The sequence below is a fragment of the Ornithodoros turicata genome, chromosome 9 (assembly GCF_037126465.1).
Source record: "Ornithodoros turicata isolate Travis chromosome 9, ASM3712646v1, whole genome shotgun sequence".
Lineage (NCBI taxonomy): Eukaryota > Metazoa > Arthropoda > Arachnida > Ixodida > Argasidae > Ornithodoros > Ornithodoros turicata.
The window spans coordinates 17,293,936-17,315,417 of record NC_088209.1 but is presented as its reverse complement, the minus strand read 5'-3'; the positions used below and the strand labels follow the sequence as shown (position 1 = coordinate 17,315,417).

The window sequence follows — 21,482 nt, the reverse complement described above, 5'->3', positions numbered from 1 at the left end:
CAAACAAACAAACAACTAAAGAAATATCGCAGCACCACAAAATCATGTTCGAGATAACATGTCAAGGACACTGGGTAACAAACTGGAAAAGTTGTTTACGTCGTCGACACCGGCGACTGACTGGGGTAGGCTCTTCCACACTAAGCTTCACAACCGTCGTACGCGTAACTCGTGCGTATAAAAAGAAATACGAAGCTTCGTTGCCGTCGTAGGGCAGTTATGCCCGCAGGGCCCGCTCTCGCCTGAGGGACGCAGAGTCGATCGACACAACACGTCTTCACACTTCGAGCTTCGAGAACGCAGACTCCTTTATCCGTGTATTCACACGAGCGACATCCCCACGGAATATTCTAGTGGAAGAAAAAGCGAAAACACTGCTCACAGAGCCAAAGTTGCGTCCCGTGTTACGTTGACCATTCACACGGTACGGAATATCGGGAGTGGCGTACTGCGCATTTAGCAGACGACACCTAGCAGACGACACCGTCAGCGTGTTTTCCTGTCGTCTGCTACGGAATATCTTGTAGCTGTGTAGCAAGATATTCCTCACGGTTAGCAGTGTACGTGAAGACACGACGTTGAGCGCTCGTGCTCACGTGACAGCAGAAAGCTATGACGCTTTTCGCATCTTGAGCTTCTGGGGGAATGTCGCTCGTGTGAATACACGATATTTCACATTATGTACAGTAAACAAAATCGGAGCATTGGATCACGTGAGTTACGATATGCTGCATTAGGCACGTACAGACCACCCTGCCGAGGAAGCGCACCCTGGCCCGTGGTGTCCCCTTGCAAGTTATGAGACTAACGTGTCAATGAGGGCAAACACATGTACTTGCCGTGTTTATGTCTGACGTGTCAGAGTACAGCTCACAATAGGATCAGGAAAAAATGAATTCTTGAAGCATCTATGTGAGAGGTGTACGGCTTGATGTTCTTGTCGTGAATGATTCCTTTGCTCTGACGGTCTACGCGTGTAATGTACGAGGGTGGTTCCATAAGTTTCCGGCCCGACCAACTTTTAATAGTCAGAGACGAAACAAGTGTACCACTTTTCGACATAGTCACCCTTAACTTTGATGCACTTTTGACACCTTTGAACCAGCATTCTTATACCCTTGAAAAAATAGTTCGAAGTTTTGTCCGCAAAATGCTGGAAAACTGCCTCTTGCACCTCACTATCGTTTTGAAATCTCCATCCTCTGAGATCCCTCTTGAAGTTTGAGAACAGGTAGTAGTCACTCGGTGCCAAGTCTGGACTGTAGGGTGGGTGGTGGATTTCTTCGAAGCCGCACTCCTTCAGTGCAGCCTTTTCAACAGAAGCCGTGTGGACAGGGCCATTGTCCTGGAGCAACCGGACACCTCGACTCAACCTGCCGCGCCTCTTTTCCTTGATAGCGTCTCGCAGTCGGTGCAGGACTGAAGCATAATAAGTCGCATTCACTGTGGTGTTCGTCTCTTTGAAGTCGATGAGGAGGATCCCGTGACAATCCCAAAATACTGTTGCCATGATCTTCTTTGTGAATTAAACCTTGGCTTTTCTTGGGGGTGCTTCTCCTGGTTTGCGCCATTCCATCGACTCCTTTTTCGAAAGGGGATCATAGTAGAGCACCATAGTCTCATCCCCTGTGACAATTGACTTCAATATCTCTTCTTCGTTCTCTTGACAGAGCTCCAAAAACTCTTTGGCACAGACGACGCGCTGTTGCTTTTGAACTGACGAGAGAAGTCGTGGCACCTATCTCGCACTGACCTTTTTCATGTGAAAGCCCCAGCCTTTCTGAGATTTCCTTCACCTTCAGATGCCTGTCGCTCAGCACTTTCTCCTCGACAAGAGAACAAATTTTCTTGTGCCACCACTTCCACTGGACGGCCATCGCGTGGATCATCTTCAATGGACTCTCTCCCCAGTAAAAAACTGCTTAGCCCTGTCTTTTACCGTTGTGTACGACGGAGAGGCTTCCCTATACACGTTGTCCAGTCGCGCTTTAATTTCTTTAGGCGAAAGTCCCTCTTTTGTCAAGAATTTTATCACAGCGCGTACTCGATTTTTTCCATTTTAACTGAAGAGTGCACCCTGGCTGTTTGAAATGCCGCTCGCCAACCGACAAAAGCATGGAGAGAGTTCAGGGTGGTGCTCCGGCCCTCCAACAGATGGCGCCACGCGTCCTTAATCGCATTTTCAAATTCGCGCGCATTTTCTACCTCGGGCCGGACACTTATGGAACCACCCTCGTATTTGCTACCGTCAATTTGTAACTGGTTGTGGTAGATGAGGAATAAAAACCTTAGCTTGGCTGCCTTTCGTCGTTTGGCAAGAGGTTCCATATGTAGCTGCTCAAGCGCTCTAAGAAAAAAAGGTATGATTTTCTACCCATTTCGGTAGACCTACATTGCAACCACATTTCTACTCCAACCAGTTTTACCTTTTGGGTATAACTGCAGAGTAGAAACAAACTACAGCGCAGAATCTCTCGTTCTACCAGCTTTGGTAGGAAACTCTACCATTTTCTCTTAGAGCAAACGTGAACGAGAGGAGCAAGGAAAAGGGACGCCACCGCCTATACCCGCGGGGGAGAAATCGCGTGTGGATTGGCAGGAAATGGTAGAAGTACTGTCCTGCTACAACTTTGGGTAGGAAATTCTACCTTTTTTTTCTTAGAGTGAGCATTATGCCAGAGTACGAAAGTTTTCCAGTCTGCCCGCGTAGGGGACTGCAACCAACAGCAGGGGAGAAACGCTCAAATAAAGGCGCGTTTTAGCGTGCCTTATACTCTGACAGATATAAAGCCACCGATTCAGCACCGGTCTCCAGTCTGTCTGATAAGAACGACCTCTCCTACTATATCTCGACACACTGTCTGTCTATACAAAATTTTCTCGCTCGGATAACATTGGCAAATAGCCGATAACCTGCACGTGCTCCTGCGTAACCAACGGTAAGCTGTTGCATTCCGTGGCTCTCTTTCAGCCTGACATTTATGCATCGGATCGACCGACGTTTGGCCGACAAACAGGAGCACGTGCAGGTTTTGCGGCTGTTTGCCAATGCTATCGTTTGTCAAAACGTTTTTGATACAGTGTGCACACAGCCACTAATATGAAGCGAATAGGATGTGTCCGAAGCACGAAGCGGACACTCATGTACGCGAAGCAAATACGAAGCGAATAGATACATTCGCAGCCAAATCGGAAACACAAAACACATAGTTGCACAACTGAAAAAATCGAGCACGAAGCGAAGTTGTACTGTAATCGAATACTACATGTACAGCGTGCACGTGCGGTCATATTGAGCAGGGTACGACATGTGTACCTGATATACTATGTATACTGATCTCCGTATGAAGCAGGGCTCAGTAGTTACTATAGAGTCTCAAGATATATATATATATATATATATATATATACAGGGTGTCCCAGCTAACTCCGAACATATTTTTAGAAAATATATCTAACACTTTTTCCAAGATGAAATCAATTGCAATGTAGCATATGCTGAAGGGCACTCCTTAGGAGGGCATTAGCAAAGTCCTAAGGCAATGTCTTAATTAACTTTTATTAATTAACTTTTAAATTATAAACGCTACGAAGCTGTCCCAATGAGAGCATATGTTCCTTTCGGTCACCTGATATCGTAGCCGTTTTCAGAACAAAAATCCGTTCGATAGATCGCCCGCAAAAAAAATCGTGAAGGAAAACCTTTCTTTTTCTTCATTTTGTTCATTGCGCTTCTTAGAAGACACGTCTTTCCTTCACCCCTAGTGTGAGAGGGAGAAAGAGCACACTATTGCCTCTCGCGTCCTGGAAAATGATTAAAAGGAAACAGAAAATGCAACTCCAAGACCCTTCACGAATTTTTTGCGGGCGATCTATATCGAACAGATTTTTGTTCTGAAAACGGCTACGATGACCGAAAGGAACAGATGTTTTCATTGGGACAACTTCGTAGCTTTTATAATTAAAAAGTTAATTAATGAAAGTTAATTAAGACATTGCCTTTGGACTTTGCTAATGTCTTTCTAAGGAGTGCCCTTCAGCATATGCTATATTGCAATTGATTTCATCTTGGAAAAAGTGTCAAATGTTTTAAAATATGTTCGCAGTTAGCTGGGACACCCTGTATATATATACCGCAACCACAATAGCCCCCCCCCCTTTTTTTTTGTTTGTTCAAATACCCTACAGCGCATATCATGAAACATCAGTTCCCTCATGTTCAACGGTGCATATGCATTAGAGTAGGGGTTTAGCGTGCATAGCGTGTACAGTCAAACTCCTTTATAGCGAACACCTTTTTAACGAAAATACCGCTACAGCAATTTTTTTTGCGGTCCCGCTGGAACCCTATAGGTCCAATAATGGACATCCTTTTTAATGAAAATACCTAATGTGCGATCTTTTTTTCTTTTTTTTGGCTGTCCCCTGAGTTTCGTTGTAAAGGGGTTTGACTGTACCGTCATTTTCCAGAGTAGGTAGTTGGCCGTATAATACAGCAACAAGACGACAATAATTCCAATTTCTAACGTGTATTCCAATACTCTACTCGAACGATAACAAGACAGACAAATACAAACAATCAGGCTACAAACTTCCCATCCAACACAGGAACAATGTTTCAATAACACGTAGTTCGGAAATACTTGCAGTACAGAAGGACAGACAATAAGTTTAAGTGTAACTAATAAGTTTAATTAGTGATTTATTTTTTATTTTTTGCAAAGTTAGTTACGAGAGAGGAGCGTACTAAGGCTACTCGACGATCTTTCAGTGTCATTATATCCATGCATGATTGCCTTGGGAAGCGCGTTCCACTGCTCAGTCGTTCGAGGGAGCATGTCCTGCAGTAACATGGTTTCGTTTTGTGTGTACGGTGGCGTCTGTTGGAAATGAATGTGGGTGAAGCAAGTATCTTGCTCTGGGTATACCGCTTCTCTGGTTATAGATATACAGGGTGTTTATTTTTATTCGTTACATAATTTTTATTAAGAAAACTAGCAGAGCAAAATAGATGGCGTTTTTGCAGTTGAGTTCTACGGCCCATAGGCTGACATCCTCTCGAAGAAAGTATGCAACTACAAGATGACTAATTACCTAAAATTCATTAATAAACTCTTTAATTAGGGGATTTCGGGCAAAAGCGGGAGATTAGAATGAGAGGCCATCCTCTAGTTGGGAGAGAATAATAATAATAATAATAATAATTGGAATTGGAAGTGTTATTATCATCTGTGAAATCGTTTGTACATATCATAAGGTCCACCTAAACCATAACGGTTTGTGGGCAGGACACGGCAATCAAGTGGGACACTAACTAACAACAGTAACAGTAGCAATACCTTAACAACAACAACACCCTTAATTTATGACTCTAGCTACATATCCTAAAAACTCTAATCAGCTCGAAATAGACAATAACTTAGTAACAGTAACCGTAACAATACCATAACAGTAACAGTACCATTAATTTATCAGTCTAGCAACGCATCCAGAACACTCTTAACAGCTCGAATTGACATCAAATCCAACGAACCAGTAGGCAAAGTATTAAATATATTAGGAACGTAATGGCGCCGCAAACCCTTACCATAATTAGTAAATATTCGTGGTACATAGTAAATTTCAGGACACCTGAAGCCATAATAATATGGACGACTGGCCTTAAACATGTCAGTCCAATAAAATTTTAACACAACAGTTCTAATAAGAAGATCGTTAAAGGAAGACATTCTGTGTAAATGGAACATATGAGCACCTTCCAAATCTGACCCAAGAAGTTGCCCATACGATAAATTCTTAAGCGCAGTTCTGAGGACGCGATCAATTCTATTCCCCCATTCCGTAGAACAGTTAGAAAATAATGTAATACCATATCGCAAACTTGAGTATCCTAAGGACTGCAAAATCACTTTTAGTGCAGAGTAAGGTACATAGGATTTTAGATTATGCAATAGGTGTGAAACAGCGCGCAATTTTAGTAACAACAATAATAATAATAATAATTCGTGGCTATACGTCGCGAGACACCTGTGTTAACATACGTATCTGCGAGCAGGTGTTTTCTGTGAAGTCAAGGTTACGCTCATAACTCGCAAACAAACGCCCCAACGCAGACCTGAGGATTGTAACTACGCAATCATTTTCAAAGTTTTCTCAGTACTACAAAGCAAATAACACTCACCCCTGTATAGCAATATTGTACAGTACACTTTTTGGTTTGATTAAAATTTACCAAAGCGGTACCATACATACAACCGGTATTATCATCGGTATTATCATCGGTATTATCACCAACCGGTATTATTACCGGTAAAGCGGTACACAACCTAGTACACAACAAATACCCCTTACCCCTGTATAGCTTCGGAATTATTCAAATATATTCGGTTCGTAAGAGGCGTTCCTTGTATTCGTAATGACTATAGAGTATAGAGTTCCATTTTCGATTCTGAATTCCAATTTCACTATTCGAAAAATCTGGACATTCGCACAGCCCGGACTGCGAGGCTTATGAAAATACTTTCTTACTATCGTACATGCTGTAATCACAGGAAGGACAAGGAACGGGATAGGGAAACGGTTTCATTTGGTGCAGAAGAAGCTACTTCCCAGAAATGGTCGTCGACCTACAGGGTAAACGAGACTACGGTCAAACATCTCTATAAGCTTCAGGGTAGACAAGCATATTAGCGAACGATAGGAAAGTGTATGTGTGCAGTGGCTATCTTCTGAGTGGCTTCTTATCATAGCCATATCTGTATTCATGGCTTCATTGACTGTGGAAAGCAAACAACAAGTGCGAGCCAAAGAGATATCGTTACGGCAAAAAATGAGGGTTCACAAGTAGAGTAAGGTGGGGCAAGATGAGATAGAAATTTGTATTTGCATACGAAATTTTTATTATTCGTGTTAAATAAAAAAAAAATAAACTAGCCGTAGGCACATTCTCAGGGGTCTAGAGCTTCCGACCTATATATACAGAACGGACGTAGCCGCTCTAAAATAAACACGGAACAAGAAATTCAAAAATGCAGATTGTCTCATCTTGCCCCAACCCTCGGGGCAAGATGAGACACGCCGTGGTAATGAACTATACAAATTAGTTTTTTTGCAATCCAAGCAGACAAAGTAAAGCCCGTGGACCCCTACACTACCCCCTTGAGTCCACCGCCCATATGATGTGCAATAAAACCACACAGAACACGGTCCTACTTTGCGTCACCGTCCTTTGCAAACAGGGCACCGCCAGTGTGATGTGTCGCTGGTCGCCCGCTTTTGCGCGCGCTTCCGCTTTGCTGGAAATACCCTAGGAAACAGGAACATTTGCTGGAAAATCCTGGGCAATACGCAAAAAAGAAATCTCTGAGGAACAAGCATAAAGCCACCTAATAGTTGACTTATCCGTTTCTAAATTACATTACATTTAAATCGCATTAAATTTAAATTACATTAAACTGTCGCGTCTTGCCCCATTCATATCATCGCATGCATTATTTTTTCTGTTCAACATCGGATAACCAAGAGTGCCAACATTTTGCGTATATCTAGATGAACGAATAAAGAAATAGAATGTGGACTAACATTGACAAAATAAGCCTGCGAAACGCTGCTGCACAGATGACAAGAAAAAGGACTACAGAAAATCGCGCCTTTTTCGCGGGTCTTTACATTCCAGACAGAAGTAACCGATTTTTTTTTTCTCTTCAACGCGTTCACCAGTCAGGACAATTCTCACGTGCAATAAAGCGGACATGCAGAGCCGACTCTGAGTAACGTTTCAAGCCCATGGAGCAACACGTCTCTGAGACAGGCGGCGTCGAGCACAAAATGTCGCGTCTTGCCCCGTGTCTCATCTTGCCCCACCTTACCCTATATAATGTTGCCAAAAAATCTTTCAGGAGGGGTTCTACGGGAAATTGACTTGGAAGAGGAGGATTTAATCCTCGTTTTCCCCTCTCCCAAATGCACTACAAACTGTACAACTTTGGGGGATTGAATCACCCCCCCCCCTCCCCGCCCATCTTGGGTCACCCAGCGGAAATGCTGCTCTTGTTTGACGCTATGCCACAGTAGATAGTCCATCACGTGAGCATGTTAGGAATCCCGGGCTATTTTTGAAGCCCCAGGATTTCGGAATTTTCCCGGACAAATCTCGGGATCCCGGTACGGAATTGAGATATAAAACCGAGACAGCGCTCATCCACACGCAGCCTTTCAGTAGTAACTCTGATTAAGCCTTTCTGCGTTTCGTGTGTCGCCACTCGGCTGACTGTCTCAGTCAATCAAAACATTCTTCAGGAGCACGCTGAGGTGAACACAATTTTTTATTTATCTATTTACTTTTTTTTCTGTCGCGTGTTCTGCAACGAGCAAAATGAGTTCCTGCGGAAGAACGACGAGTACATGTACAGAACGCGCTCGAGGCCTGTCTGTCTGTTCCACACACGTTTAAAAACTCCTTCACTCGTGAAAAGGGCGTGACGTAACGAGATCCCCGGCCAACAGCCACCTAGCGGACCCCTGTAGAATCACTTATTGACTGACAGTAGCAGCAGCCAGCCGATATGTTTCGCGGTGACCCGAAACGATGCCTACCTTCGTAGGTAATGGAGTTTCCCGGCTTGCAGAACTCAAACAGCAACAAGCACTGCCCAGCTCCGCCGTAATAAATACTGCGATTATGAAGACTGAATGCCTAGAGGGCAAAGAGAAAAGGGGTGCTGTCCCAGGAGCGGCGTGAACGAAAACGAAGACCGCGGGAAACGGCACACGAGTCATACCCCTGTCACACGGGCATTTCGATCCTTCTCGAATCCGATCTGCATCGAACTTCCCGAGCACGCTCGAGTTTTGACGCTGCTACACGGCCACTTTCAATGCGCATTGAATGGTTGACTTGTGCAAATGAATAAACGGAACTCTTTAATTTCGCGTTTCCTATATAACAGCGATATTAGTGGTAATTTATCGTATACCGATGTAAGCATCATTTGTAGCTTCGCGCGCATGTCCGTCTTAAGTTATGACAGTTCACCGGGGTCGAGGATGCAAATGGCGTCCGTCGAGCAGTCTTGAAATTCTCAATCCTGTTATGGGAACTGTCTTGAGTCAAGCAGGATCAAAGTTCGATCCTGCTTGGAAGCGGCCGTGTAGCACCATACGATCTGCATTGGGTTCAAGCAGGTTCGGTCGAGCAGGATCGAAAATGCCCGTGTGACAGGGGTATTATTTGTACAATTCTTGAAACGTGCGCCTCGTGGAAGAAAGCGTGAAGAAGCAGGTTGAGTCGTCGGCAATCATTCTTTCCTCAGCCATCTCGAGGACGACGCGAGTGCCTCTACAGGTTACTGGAGAGGGGAATGCTGAACCGCTCCACTCTGTCCTTCATAGACCTCTCCCCGTTTGTAAACAAATGACGTCATAGTGTTCGACAGCGCCACCATTTTGGTAGAGCTGAACTATGCTCGAAGCTAGACGCGATGCAAGGTCGCGCCCGATGGCCATGCGGTCTTACTTCTCTTTCAATGGGAGGTAGCGAGCAATTGCTCATTCGTGGTACCCAGCCCACCCCTTTCCGATTTGTTTCGGTTTCAGTCTGTCTACCAACGTCATGATGGCGTTTCTCTGGTAGAGGTTAACTTCTTCCTCGTCTATACCACTACATACTCCCCTTCCTGACTCCCTGGGATGGTATGAGAGGACGTTTCCTATCGCAGCAGTTTATATTTTCCCCCACTGGGTCCCTTATAGCCAACAGCTTTTAAAATTCAATTAAATGATGATGATCGTCATCATCATCATCATGGTTTTGTGGCGCAGCAGCGACCAAGGCTATAATGCGCCAAAAATTGCTATGAGTTAAGAACAGAGTGATCTACGCTTCAGGGTGTCTAGAATTCCGTGTCACGAGGCAAAGTTTTACAAGATTATCATGTTCGAGTTTTCGGACATCCTTCGTAACTTTCATCTTGAGTGGCAGGAGGGTAGGTTTCTCGGACGGAGGCCACCCACCCCCCTGGAAAAGTCGGCGCCCGATGAGTGAGAAGGTGGACGGTGTTGAACAGAAAGTCCTTGCGGCATGTCAAATCAAATGGCACGTCATGGCACGTCATGACGCGCCTCTGACGGAGCAATGGTGTCGCGGCGCTAGAAACGAGACGAGCACGGTAAGTGCTGTCTGGAAAGCGTCGCTTGAGAACATCCATTTAGATAGGTGTGCGGGCGTTAAGAGCAGCTGGGATTGGCAACAAGCGCCCCTTGATAAGCGTGCGCCAAAGTAGTCCTCAGAAGTGACGTTCTAAGATAGAGCGCTTGGCTTCCTCCTCACAGTGTGACGCGCCCAGCTGACCCAAGCAGTACAATGTACCGAAAGTCGAGTGCAATAGGGGTGGACGGTATGCGTCTCATCAATGTTCTTTCGTTTCACCAGTTCGTTCAAGGTCTTCCACCTACCCGTCCACCCCTATTGCACTCGACTTTCAGTACATTGTGCTGCTTGGGGAGGAACAGCACTGAGATCTATGCCCTGAATCTAAATACATATCTATGCCACTGCTATTTACGATGGTCGTTAAAGCTTGATCGACACTCTTGCTCGATAAAAAGTCAGTAAGTAAATTGCGTAAAAACTTTCGAAGGACGAAGTGCAATCCTTCTCGGGTCAGCGGCACGTGCAGCTATCACGGCTGCAAAGCAGTGTGTCTGGAACAGCGATACATAATCAAGTTCCTCGTGAAGGAGACTGACGTCAAAACCAGCTGAGATTTTGCAAAGATTACAGGCACAGTATGGAGAACAAATGATGTCAAGGGAAGAGGGCACGAATGATGCAGGCAGGTTGGGCGAAGGACGGGCCGGTCGAATGAACCACATGGACAATATTCATCCGACCGCAGTCACGCCAGTGAACCTCGCAGGCGTTCCGCGGGCCATCCTCGAGAACTGGCGAGTAGCGATTCGGGACACTGCAGCCCATCCCTGTCACACGGCAAATTGAATGTCATTCCCAGCGAAAATGACATTCGCAGTGAATGACTTTTACTTTCGTGTGACAGGGGTACGGTGTAAACCAAATGGCAATACATGCGAATGATATTCGCCCAGCGGGTCCGTAGTCCGGGGAACTCATTAGAGAGTTTTAGAACATCGTACGCTATCGCCTTTGCGTACGTAAGTGATAGCGTTGGCAGTTCTACGCACGCGCAAAACATAAAAACATGAAAACATATGTCAAGGTCAGCCGCTCACTGATGTTGCAGTCGTAGGCGCCATAAGACGCCGTGTCGTGACCGCGCCGTGAGATCCAATTATCCAGGAAGTGAACCGAAGTAGAGTATTTCCGAAGTAAAAGTATGGAATTACAAGAACGTTTCTGCAATGGACATCGATTGGATTCGAACGATGTTCTCAGTAATTTTAATGTCACGTGACATCCTGTATCAACCCCCAACTGGCGATTTAAAAATAATTACGACACACTTTTAACCAATTATTACCATTATTTAACCATTTATTACTACGCGGTCTCTAGGATATGCTACTGACTAAAATGTCACTGGTATCATGATGGCAACTGATTTTTTTTTTTTTTTTGTAGAGCCCTGGACCGGTAATCCAGAAGTTGTGGGTTCGAGTCCTACAGCTGGCTAACCCTTTCAGTGATTTCCTTCTTTAATCATTAATTTCGTCACTGGTACCGCCCAACTCGTGAAATAAACTGCCTTTTCGCTTCTTAATATTTAAATTCTAAATCATATTTAATTATTTAAATAAATTTCATTGGTATTTGGGCGTTGTAGGTTCTCGAGTGTTTTTCTTGCCCTCCCGTAGTATTCGTTTCAATACTGTCTTTCCTTGCAGTATATCTGAAATCAGTACCGCACTTTACGAACTAAAATATGCACGCGCACTCATGCCTAAAAACAAACAGGAAAATGCTGGAAAAGCCAACAGGTAAGTGTACCTGTATATACCATTATTATATGCATGCACATACCGTGTATAGTGCTTTCAATTTCAAATGAATACATCAGTTACTGCATTATCAGGAGTCCGAAAGAACGTCCGACATCTGGAGTTTCCACTGAACGTGCTTCAAGCTACTGACAGAAGACAACGAACGTTCTGACAACACGCACGATATCCATCGTACGATTCGGTATTTAATATATGTTGGTCGAACAATGGCAGGAACAAGAAGTTCTTCGACATCCAGAATGCCGGGAAAAAAAATTATCTTAGCGGAATGCAATGTATACCAGTGGCGTAGCCGGGGGAGGGGGGGGGGTTGAAACCCCTCCCGAAACCGTACCTTTGGTAGTGCATTTGGGAGAGGAAAAAGGGGGCGAAATCCTCCTCCCCCCATGTAAAGTTCCCATCGAACTCATCCCGAAATATTTTTTCTGGCTACCGAAATATGCAGTTACCTTGACGCCAACACAAAAGGAATGCTCAATAATTTTTAATTTGCGAGTAAAATTGCTCGTAGCGACGTCTGGTGGGAAATAATCCCCAAGTTGTCAGGCAACAGTGATCTATGTTCCCGACTGGCGTACTGCTCGTGATGACTGCGTAGCCAACACGTAGCCGGCCTCTTTTGTGTAGACCCAGTGTTATGCGCACGCAACGTAGTTTTGCCACCGTACTTGATGCAATGCGTTGTTGGTGGCGATTTCGACACAGTGTTGCCACTAACTTTCAATTTAATTTTCTAAAGAACTATACGAGCGCAGCCAGGACGAAGCACATTGACGTACCTAAGTAGATAAATAAATAAAAATATGACGCAAGACTACTAGGGCTATCGAATAGAGACATTTTCTGAGATTCCAGTCCTATACTGAAATCTGCCAACCAAGACATATTTCACGTGAATTCAACAATTCCCCGCGGTTTTGGAATCGTACGGATAGTTTATCCACGCTGAAGGGTGTCGAGTCCCATTAAATATTTTAATGACGTACTTAACGGGTAGCCATACGAAACTTCAACAGAAGGTATAGGTGACCAGTCAAGTGAATTTTTGGGCCAAGCTGTTCCTTTCGAAATTACCTCATATACGACGTAATTACGAGACGTATCTAATAATCGTTTCATGATTTTGGTGAAATTGTCATCCAGCACAGCTTGACCACTTCACTATGAGGTTTCCTCAGCCGCCTCAGCAAATAATTGGAACGGATCCTGCGATAAGATACACTTCCAGTCGGATGAGATAACGGCCAAATTGTCGCCGTCAGGCTAGTCCCATCGTTTCAGACCTCCGTTATATATCTCATTATCGAGCTTTAGTAGAACAGAAGATGTTCATCTGAAGTGGATGACATCACGTCCCTTGCTGAGCTTGGCTTTGATAGTCGGTTATCGTAACGTTTTCGGCGCGTGCTCTAATCTAGAAACGCTTTCATATTGTGTTGGTGATTGTTTCGAGATTTTCTTTGAAACAGGGAGGGCGGAAGTCAGTATGGCAATTTCCAGGCTGTAACACCGGGCAATTTGTGGAATATTATAGGCTGTCCTGCTCCGCACTGAGCGAAACCTAGAACATCGCGTCTTCTATAGCTCCTTTGCACAAATATGAACGTCACTTATACAGGGTGTCTTCTTTTTTTTGCGATACAGATTTTTCATTAAAAAACTATAAGGGCTATAGACATGCTGTTTTTACTTCTATCATCTCTGGGCCGGCGGACCTTCTTGGCCATATGTTGCTCGACCGTCAAATGACTAATCACCTAAAAATCGTTAATTAACTTTTTAATTATAAAAGCTACGAAGTCGTTCTAATGAGAACATCTGTTCCTTTCGATGACCTGATATCGTAGCCGTTTTCTGAACAAAAATCCGTTCGGTAGATCTTCCACAAAAAATTCGTGAAGGAACACCTTTTTTTTCTTTATTTTCTTCCGATTGCGCATCTTCCGAGACGCGTTTTTCCTTCGCCCCCAAAAGTGAGATGGTGAAGGAACCTCATGCGTCGAAGTTGCCGCTACAGTGCCGCCTCATGCGTCGAAGATGAGCATTAATTTGCGGAAACTAAACGAAAACACGTGTACGGGTGACGCTATCGGAACTGCCCTTATCTTGCGTTGCATTTCCTGTTAATCTTTTTCCAGGATGCAAGAGGCGACAGTGTGCTCTTTCACCCTCTCCACATTGGGGGCAATGGAAAGACGGGTCTTTCGAGATGCGCAATGAACAAAATAAAGAAAACAATGGTGTTCCTTCACGATTTTTTTTCGGGCGATCTACCGAATGGATTCCCAAGCAGCACAATGTACTGAAAGTCGAGTGCAATAGGGGTGGACGGTATGTGTCTTATCAATGTTCTTTAGTTTCACGAGTCGCTTCAAGGCCTTGCACCTACCCGTCCACCCCTATTGCACTCGACTTTCAGTACATTTTGCTGCTTGGGGTTTTGTTCTGAAAACTGCTACGATATCAGGTCATCGAAAGGAACAGCTGTTGTCATTGGAACGACTTCGTATATTTTATACTTAAAAAGTTAATTAACAATTTTTAGGTAATTAGTCTTTTGACGGCCGAGCAACATATGGCCAAGAACGTCCGCCGGCCCAGAGATGATAGAAGTGAAAACAGCGTATCTATAGCCCTTATAGTTTTTTAATTAAAAATATGTATCGCCTAAAAAAAGACACCCTGTATAATTAGAGGTGAGTGCGGGTAAGCAAATTTGGACCCGCACCCGCACCGTACCCGCGCGTGTGTGACCCGCACCCGCAGCGCTGTCTGTATACCCGCATACCCGCATTGGGACCCGCAAGGGGAAGTGAGCGGTATACAGGCGCTCGGCAGCCAGCTCGGACTCCCGTTTTCTTGTTCACCCTCTGGGTAATGAAGATGACGATGCGAGCACGATACACCAGCCTGTGGGTGGCCTGTCCGCGGTCCGTGAGGAGCGTGAGGATGTGCGGGTAACTGCGGGTACCCGCGGGTATACCCGCACCCGCGCTCAGCTGTACATATAACCAAATTAAATTAGCAGGTAGGCCTTCCATTCTTCTGGTTCTTATTCAAAAGCAAATTTAAAAGCATTTATTCTGCTCCGGAAGGGTTTCAACGTAAAGTTATATTCCCCGTAATTTCGGTGGCATAACATTCTGTGTGAATACCCCCATAATGTGAAAATATGAATAGCATTTTAGACTATACATTTTTCGATTCTTTCTCTATGTATTTAATTGCCCTGCACAGCTCAATTCAGATACTGACGTTTAATCGCTTATCGCTCGCGGAAAATACAGATCCTGTACAGCATGTGCCAATGTGTAACATTTTGTGGGATTCTCATACCCGCACAGTACTTGCCAATGACCTCTACCCGAGAAACGTCATCATGAAACATCATCACGCTGTCGTTGCCAGCCTTCCGGGTTTCCAGTGAAGAAATACACGGTCTAACAAAACAGAAGCAGCGAACGCTGCTTCTCGAGAGCTCCACTGCAACATTCTCCAGAAAAGGAAAGCGCCTATTTTAATGGGGCGATGGAAAGCGCTATTGCCCGTGTCTAAAACACGTACTGCGAGAACCGTTTTAGTCGGGCGGCACTAAGGCATCAAGCTGTGACGTCAGGGGAAAAACAGCCACTACGCTTTTGACCGGTCGAGAGGACCTGTATTATAAAGCTGCAAATCGTCACGTGCGTCTTCTGATACACACTTTCCTGAGCATGTCGGAATCTGCCCTCCCTGACGCACCCAGACCACCGCACGCCCCCCCCCCCCCCATGACGCGTATTAACCCTCCTGCGTCTAACACTATTCCTTGATGTATACTCACACACACACACACACACTCTCTCTCTACGACGTTCACAGCTACAGTTGCTTTGCCCGAGTACAAACACCCCAAGCAGCACAATGTACTGAAAGTCGAGTGCAATAGGGGTGGACCGTATGTGTCTTATCAATGTTCTTGAGTTGCATGATCCTGTTCAAGGCCTTCCACCTACCAGTCTTTATTTTTGATGCCGTACAGCATCAAAAATAAAGAAAACAGTTATTCAATATAGAAAATATATAGATTATTAAAATACATTAAAATAAAATATAAATTATTTAAAATATATAAATTATTATATATAGAAAATATTTATTTAAAATAAAGAATATATAAAAAAAGAAAATATTTTTGATGCCGTACGGCATCAAAAATAAAGAAAGGAAATAATGCAGGCATGCCTAAAAGAACAAAAAAACAAAAAAAAGAGAGAGAGAAGAAAGAAGACATTGCAACAATTCCAATGCGTGCCTCACGAGTCACGACTGCGGAAGCCATATCATTCGAGAAATCGTAAACAAACGGCATCCAGCGTAGCTTTCCACTGGAAATTTCCTTTTCACTTCAAACCTGTTTCTTTTTCGGAAACTGAGATGTGTGCCGCCTTCTGGATCTCTCCTCTCGTGATCGCGTAGCGAGCGTCCTACTATTCTCTAAGAAAAAAAAAAAAGAAAGATAAAAAAGAAAAAGAATATAAATAACAATAAAAAGAAAAAACGAGGGAAATGGGAGTGGGGAGGAGGGGAATATGTTTAATATAAAAAAAGAGGGAAAAGGTTAGCCTGCGCTACGGCGGATTGCTATTCCCAGCAAAGAAAGAAAAGAAAGGAAGAAAAGAGGAAAACAACCAGGGGAAGTGGTCACACCTGATTGCACATGTAGTCCCCTAGATTGCAACTACTCCCCTTTTTAATCCCCCTGACACCGGAAATACTCCCCTGGACTGCAAATATAGTCACTGCACTTCGCAAGTGGTCTCCTGAATGGTCTGCATAAATATGTGCTCTTGGTGAATTCGATGGAATAAGGCTATATAATTTAGCTAACTTAGCAATTTCCCAGACAACACAGGGGGGAAAATGGTTGGGAGATAATTTCTTGCACTATTGTGCAATCTCAGGCCGATGGTATTCGCTGCTAAATCGACCTATAGGGGGGGGGGGGGGCGACACCGTCACCTTTCTAGTAGCACACCTTCCGAGATCACTTGTGCCGCGGTGGTACTATACTGTTCGGTTCCCCAATGCTTCACCTACAGTAATGAACGCAGAAAATAAACTTCTAAAAGCAGACGACGCGAGGAAGCTACCCATACTACGGTAGTTCATCGTTTCTCCGCAGCGCGCCGACACCACTCGAACTCGGGGCGAATTGACCGCTACCCGAAAAACGTCATCATAACGTTGGCAGACGGAGTGAAACCGAAACAGATCGGAAGGAGAAAGCTGGGTTCCACGAATGGGCACTTGTTCCCTGCCTCCTATTGAAAGAAAAGTGGGACCGAAGATCGCGTCCCTTTCAGAGATCATCGTAATCCTCTCAAGACCGTGGTTTCCCGGCGCGACCTCTTTCGCCCCCATAGCTTCGAGCATAGTTCAAGCCTACCAACTTGGTGGCGCTGTCGAACACTATGACGTCATTTGTTTACGAACAGGGAAAGGTCTATAGGATTCGGACCCACCACCACAATACGACGCCGAGAGTGACTAGGACCACCGACTATCGGCGGCGTTTAACCACTCGACCATGCCGCTGGTTGATGTATTCCTTCTAAACCTATGTGCTCTTTCTAGACAAAGCGGAATTTTCCGTGACCTCAGCCTGCAGTGAGAGTGATCCTATACGCTTATCATCAACCGCAACAGGAAAAAGAGCCGGTATGACTGTCTCAAAAGCCCAGCTATCGGCAACGTGTTCGAGCACAAGAGACACGAAAAGCAAATCTTTGACGATTAGATATGGGAGATATCGGACTATCATGCTGCGTAAAGAAGTGAGGGGAAAACCCCTCCGGTCAACCCATCATCGTACAAGGCGGCCCTAGAGTACAAAAATTCCTCCTCGGGGAGTGAAATATGCTGTCATCTTTACGCCAACACAAAATGAACGGGACATGGTCCGTTGCATATCGTTTCTGACTTACGAGTGAAAGGAACTAGAGTCACTAAATAAGCTTCGCGTACCTTATTTGTGACTCTAAACGGAACCACAAACACTTTCTTTCTTACGGTAGCCTTATACACAAACGTTTTCAAAACTCTCCTCTGGCGTTCATTCAGTAACATGTGAAGTTGTACAGTTTTTTGTCCCCTTCCCCTTAGGTGCCATGTACTATACATCTGTACGCCTGTACATGTATGTATATATGTGTAGGTACTGTATCAGAGGCGGAGAGTTTTCATTTTCCCAGGGGGGGCAAGGGCGCACCGCGGAACAAGTACCCTGGCGGGGGGGGGGGGGGGGGGGGGGGGGGGGGATATGTTTATTAAGAAAAAAAAGAAAAGAAAGGTAAGCCAGATGGATGTCGGCGTGTTATTCTAAAAAATGTGAAAGGGGAAGACAAAAAAGGAAAAGAAAAAAAGCAAACAAAAAGAAGGAAAGGAAAGAAAAATGAAGAACACAAAACTAATCACACACTCTGGCGGGATTTTATGATGTATGCAGAACTGGTATAGAAATAAGAGGAAGGAAGAACAGAAAAAAAGAAAAACAGAGAGAACGTAAACAGTGAACATGTGCACAACTGAAGGCATTACGCCTTTGAAAACTGAGTGAAAGGAACAAAATGCATTGAATCCTCGGTGTTTGACCCGAAATGCGCGCAATATAATGAATATGGTCAATGAAATGGACCAGCGGGAGTTGAACCAGCTCCCAACGGATATGCGTTCCGGAGATTCTACCGTTGCACCTCACTGGCAGCTGCAGGTACCTTTTCGACTGCTTTCGTTTCATTGATCTGACTGCTTTGGGCGAAATTCAGTCAATGTGTTATGTCATCCTCTGTGTTTCTTCGCCTCACCTTCTACTGTGATAATGAGTATGGTGGGCGGATACATATTTTACAAATTGCAAGATGCATTTTTGGGGTTGGTGCCTCTTCGCTCTTTTGACCCGGGCGCTCCGAGCCCCAAAGGTTGGTGTCAGACTCTTAGCGGGACTTCCCGGGGGAGGCGGCGCCCCCCCCTAGTTCATGTTCCGGGGGGGGGGGGGGGGGGGGGGGCAAGGGCCCCCGCGCCCCCCCGCAGTCGGCGCCTATGTACTGTATTGTCTACGTGCGGCAATACCAAGGCTTTGGCTGTTCTTGGACACGTTAATAAAGATTATTATTACTATTATTGCCATCTCGCTTCCAAAGTAGTCAACATTGTGCTAAAGCGTGCCACATATCTTCTCATTTTACGGTGTTCTAGCACACAACGGCGAAGTAGATATGTTGGAAGGGCAGCAATAAATTCACCTTCAATTTAATGTTTCAGCGGGATGCTTCGCAGCTGGAGTGTAAAACAGTTCTTCGTTTTTCTCTACTCTTTAAGCGTGAATTACGAAAACTAGTAAAATGTTTACATCCATTCGACGTTATTTCGAAAAGCTATCGACGGAGACCGGCAACATGAAAATACGTCAAATGTTTATCGGAATACAGCGCAAAGTTGTCCCGGAGAAAGTGTGGTGGTGGTGGTGGTATTGCCTCTCAAAGAACAGTATTTGGAGCAAAGGGTGCTCGACATAAGATAAAAAAGATGAAAGTAAAAAATAACATAAGATAAAAAGATAAGAGAAGATAAAAAAAGAACGCAAAGAGTGCCCAAGAAAGGGTGCGTCGCTTGGGCAAAGTGATGTACAAATACGAAACGAATTTCCGACAATGACAACGCTTTGCATGTCCCACTTTGGTGGTCACTTTAACACACTGTGGGTACATCTATCGAGGAATACGCTATGCAATTGGTTCGGCTGTCTGCGCAGCTCCCCAGTTTCCCTCGCTCCCCTGTTACCGGCCTCATTGATCACTCTCCCAAACAAGAGGGTGACATTTCAAGGTTGAGGCGCACATGGTTTCTTTTGGAGACCCATACAGCCGGTCTACGAGTAACCCCCTATTGCTGCTTTGTGATTGGACACACACTTATAGTCACGTGGTTTCTCCAAACTTCAGCCTCTCCCCTGCGCAAAGACATCCTCCCTCTACCCGAGAAAAGGGATGGTGGTAATGGTGATAGGACGCGGATCTAACTTTGTACATGGCATGCTAAACTATATAGTATTGGAGCGTAGATCGCAGAGTCGCTCGAAAAGTTGTGTTCACGATATTTGTCGTTTTGCGGAGCTTGTAAGCTCACTTGCGCATTTGTGTCAACTTCTCTTGGAGGTACTTCAGTTCGTTTCGCCTTAAGTATTTCCTTTAGCAGTCTCTCCTACCCTATACCACTGATATGCACCTTCAGTATGTTTAGACCTAAGAACATTGTCATTGCGAGGATGGCAACAGCGGGCGTCGATATACCGAGTACGCGTTTTATCCTGTCCGGCAGTCCCCGAAAGACTCGTTGACGACATTTCTCAAGCAGCTATACATAAACAAACATTTAAAAATATCGTAACGCTTTGAGCCGCTCAGCAGTTCGATTTTTTCGGCCCCGTGTCCTTTAATTAGTTCGTGATCAGAAACAGCGAAAGTGCTGACTCGCTACGAAAGAAAATGCCCACCTCTATCAAAGTCCACTTGCCTTATAATTTTAGACCCATCACCAGAATTTCAGTTCGGCACGTCCACAACGCCCACAGCGTCCGCTGTTTGGAACTTCCTTCTCTTCCTAGCAGGTGTTCGTAGGGTGTAGGTGGCGCGTGTTGCCCTAAGGTGGTCCACCATTTGCACTTCTGCTGCAAAGAAAAAAAGAAAAAGAAAAAATAAAGTGTCGGAAATCAATTTGCGTATATTTTACCCTACATACCATACCCTACAGTAGCCTCAGGGGCGAATCTAGACCCCCCCCCCCAAAAAAAAGGGGGGGGGGGGTTGTCGGAGCGCGTAGTGGGCGAGGTGAGAAAGGGAAATCCAATGTATAAACTGACGTTTTGGGGGAGGGGCGATCGCCCCCTCCCCCATCTCAATAGGCAGGCAGAACGCTGGGCAATGGCACACCTCCAATAAACCAACGTCCATATCATGGCGTGCTCCGTCCTTCATAGCGCTATGACTTGACTCGTCGTGTACATTATATACACACGAAGGCACGACCTACAGTTATATAGGAGTAGGACATGCATGGAACTTTGGGACAGCGTAATGATGTAAAATAAGTGCTGGACGTCATCTGGAATACCTTAAGCTAGCAGACGACAATATTCAGAGACGCTAGCTAGTACCGCAGCTAGCTAGCACCGCACACTTGCTCAGTTACATATGCACAAGAATGGCCAGTTCCTTGATTGCTTGATTTAAAATGACTGCTATAAATTGCGATGTGATTACATATTGATGATGAGCATGAGAAATTGATGTTCTGAGGCTGGGAATGGAGGCGGTAATTCAGAAGATGTGGGTTCGAGTCCTACAGCTGGCTAACCTTTTCAGTGGCTTCCATCTTTCATCATACACATTGATATGTTGTCACTTTTTACATCTAACGGAACGGACCTAGCGTTATCCAAAAGGGAATAGGTAAACTTAACCCAACCC

At 44.9% G+C, this 21,482-nt stretch overlaps 1 protein-coding gene across 2 annotated transcripts in view; it reads right to left on the bottom strand.

Moving 5' to 3' along the window:
* LOC135368235 (glutamine synthetase-like) overlaps positions 1 to 20,632 on the bottom strand; it is a 40,624-nt gene extending 19,992 nt beyond the window's left edge. For both annotated transcript variants that reach the window (XM_064601387.1, XM_064601388.1), the window contains exon 1: positions 20,530 to 20,632. The gene's annotated coding sequence lies outside the window, so the exon portion shown is untranslated. The remainder of the gene's footprint in view (positions 1 to 20,529) is intronic.
* Between the last annotated feature and the right edge of the window lie 850 nt (positions 20,633 to 21,482).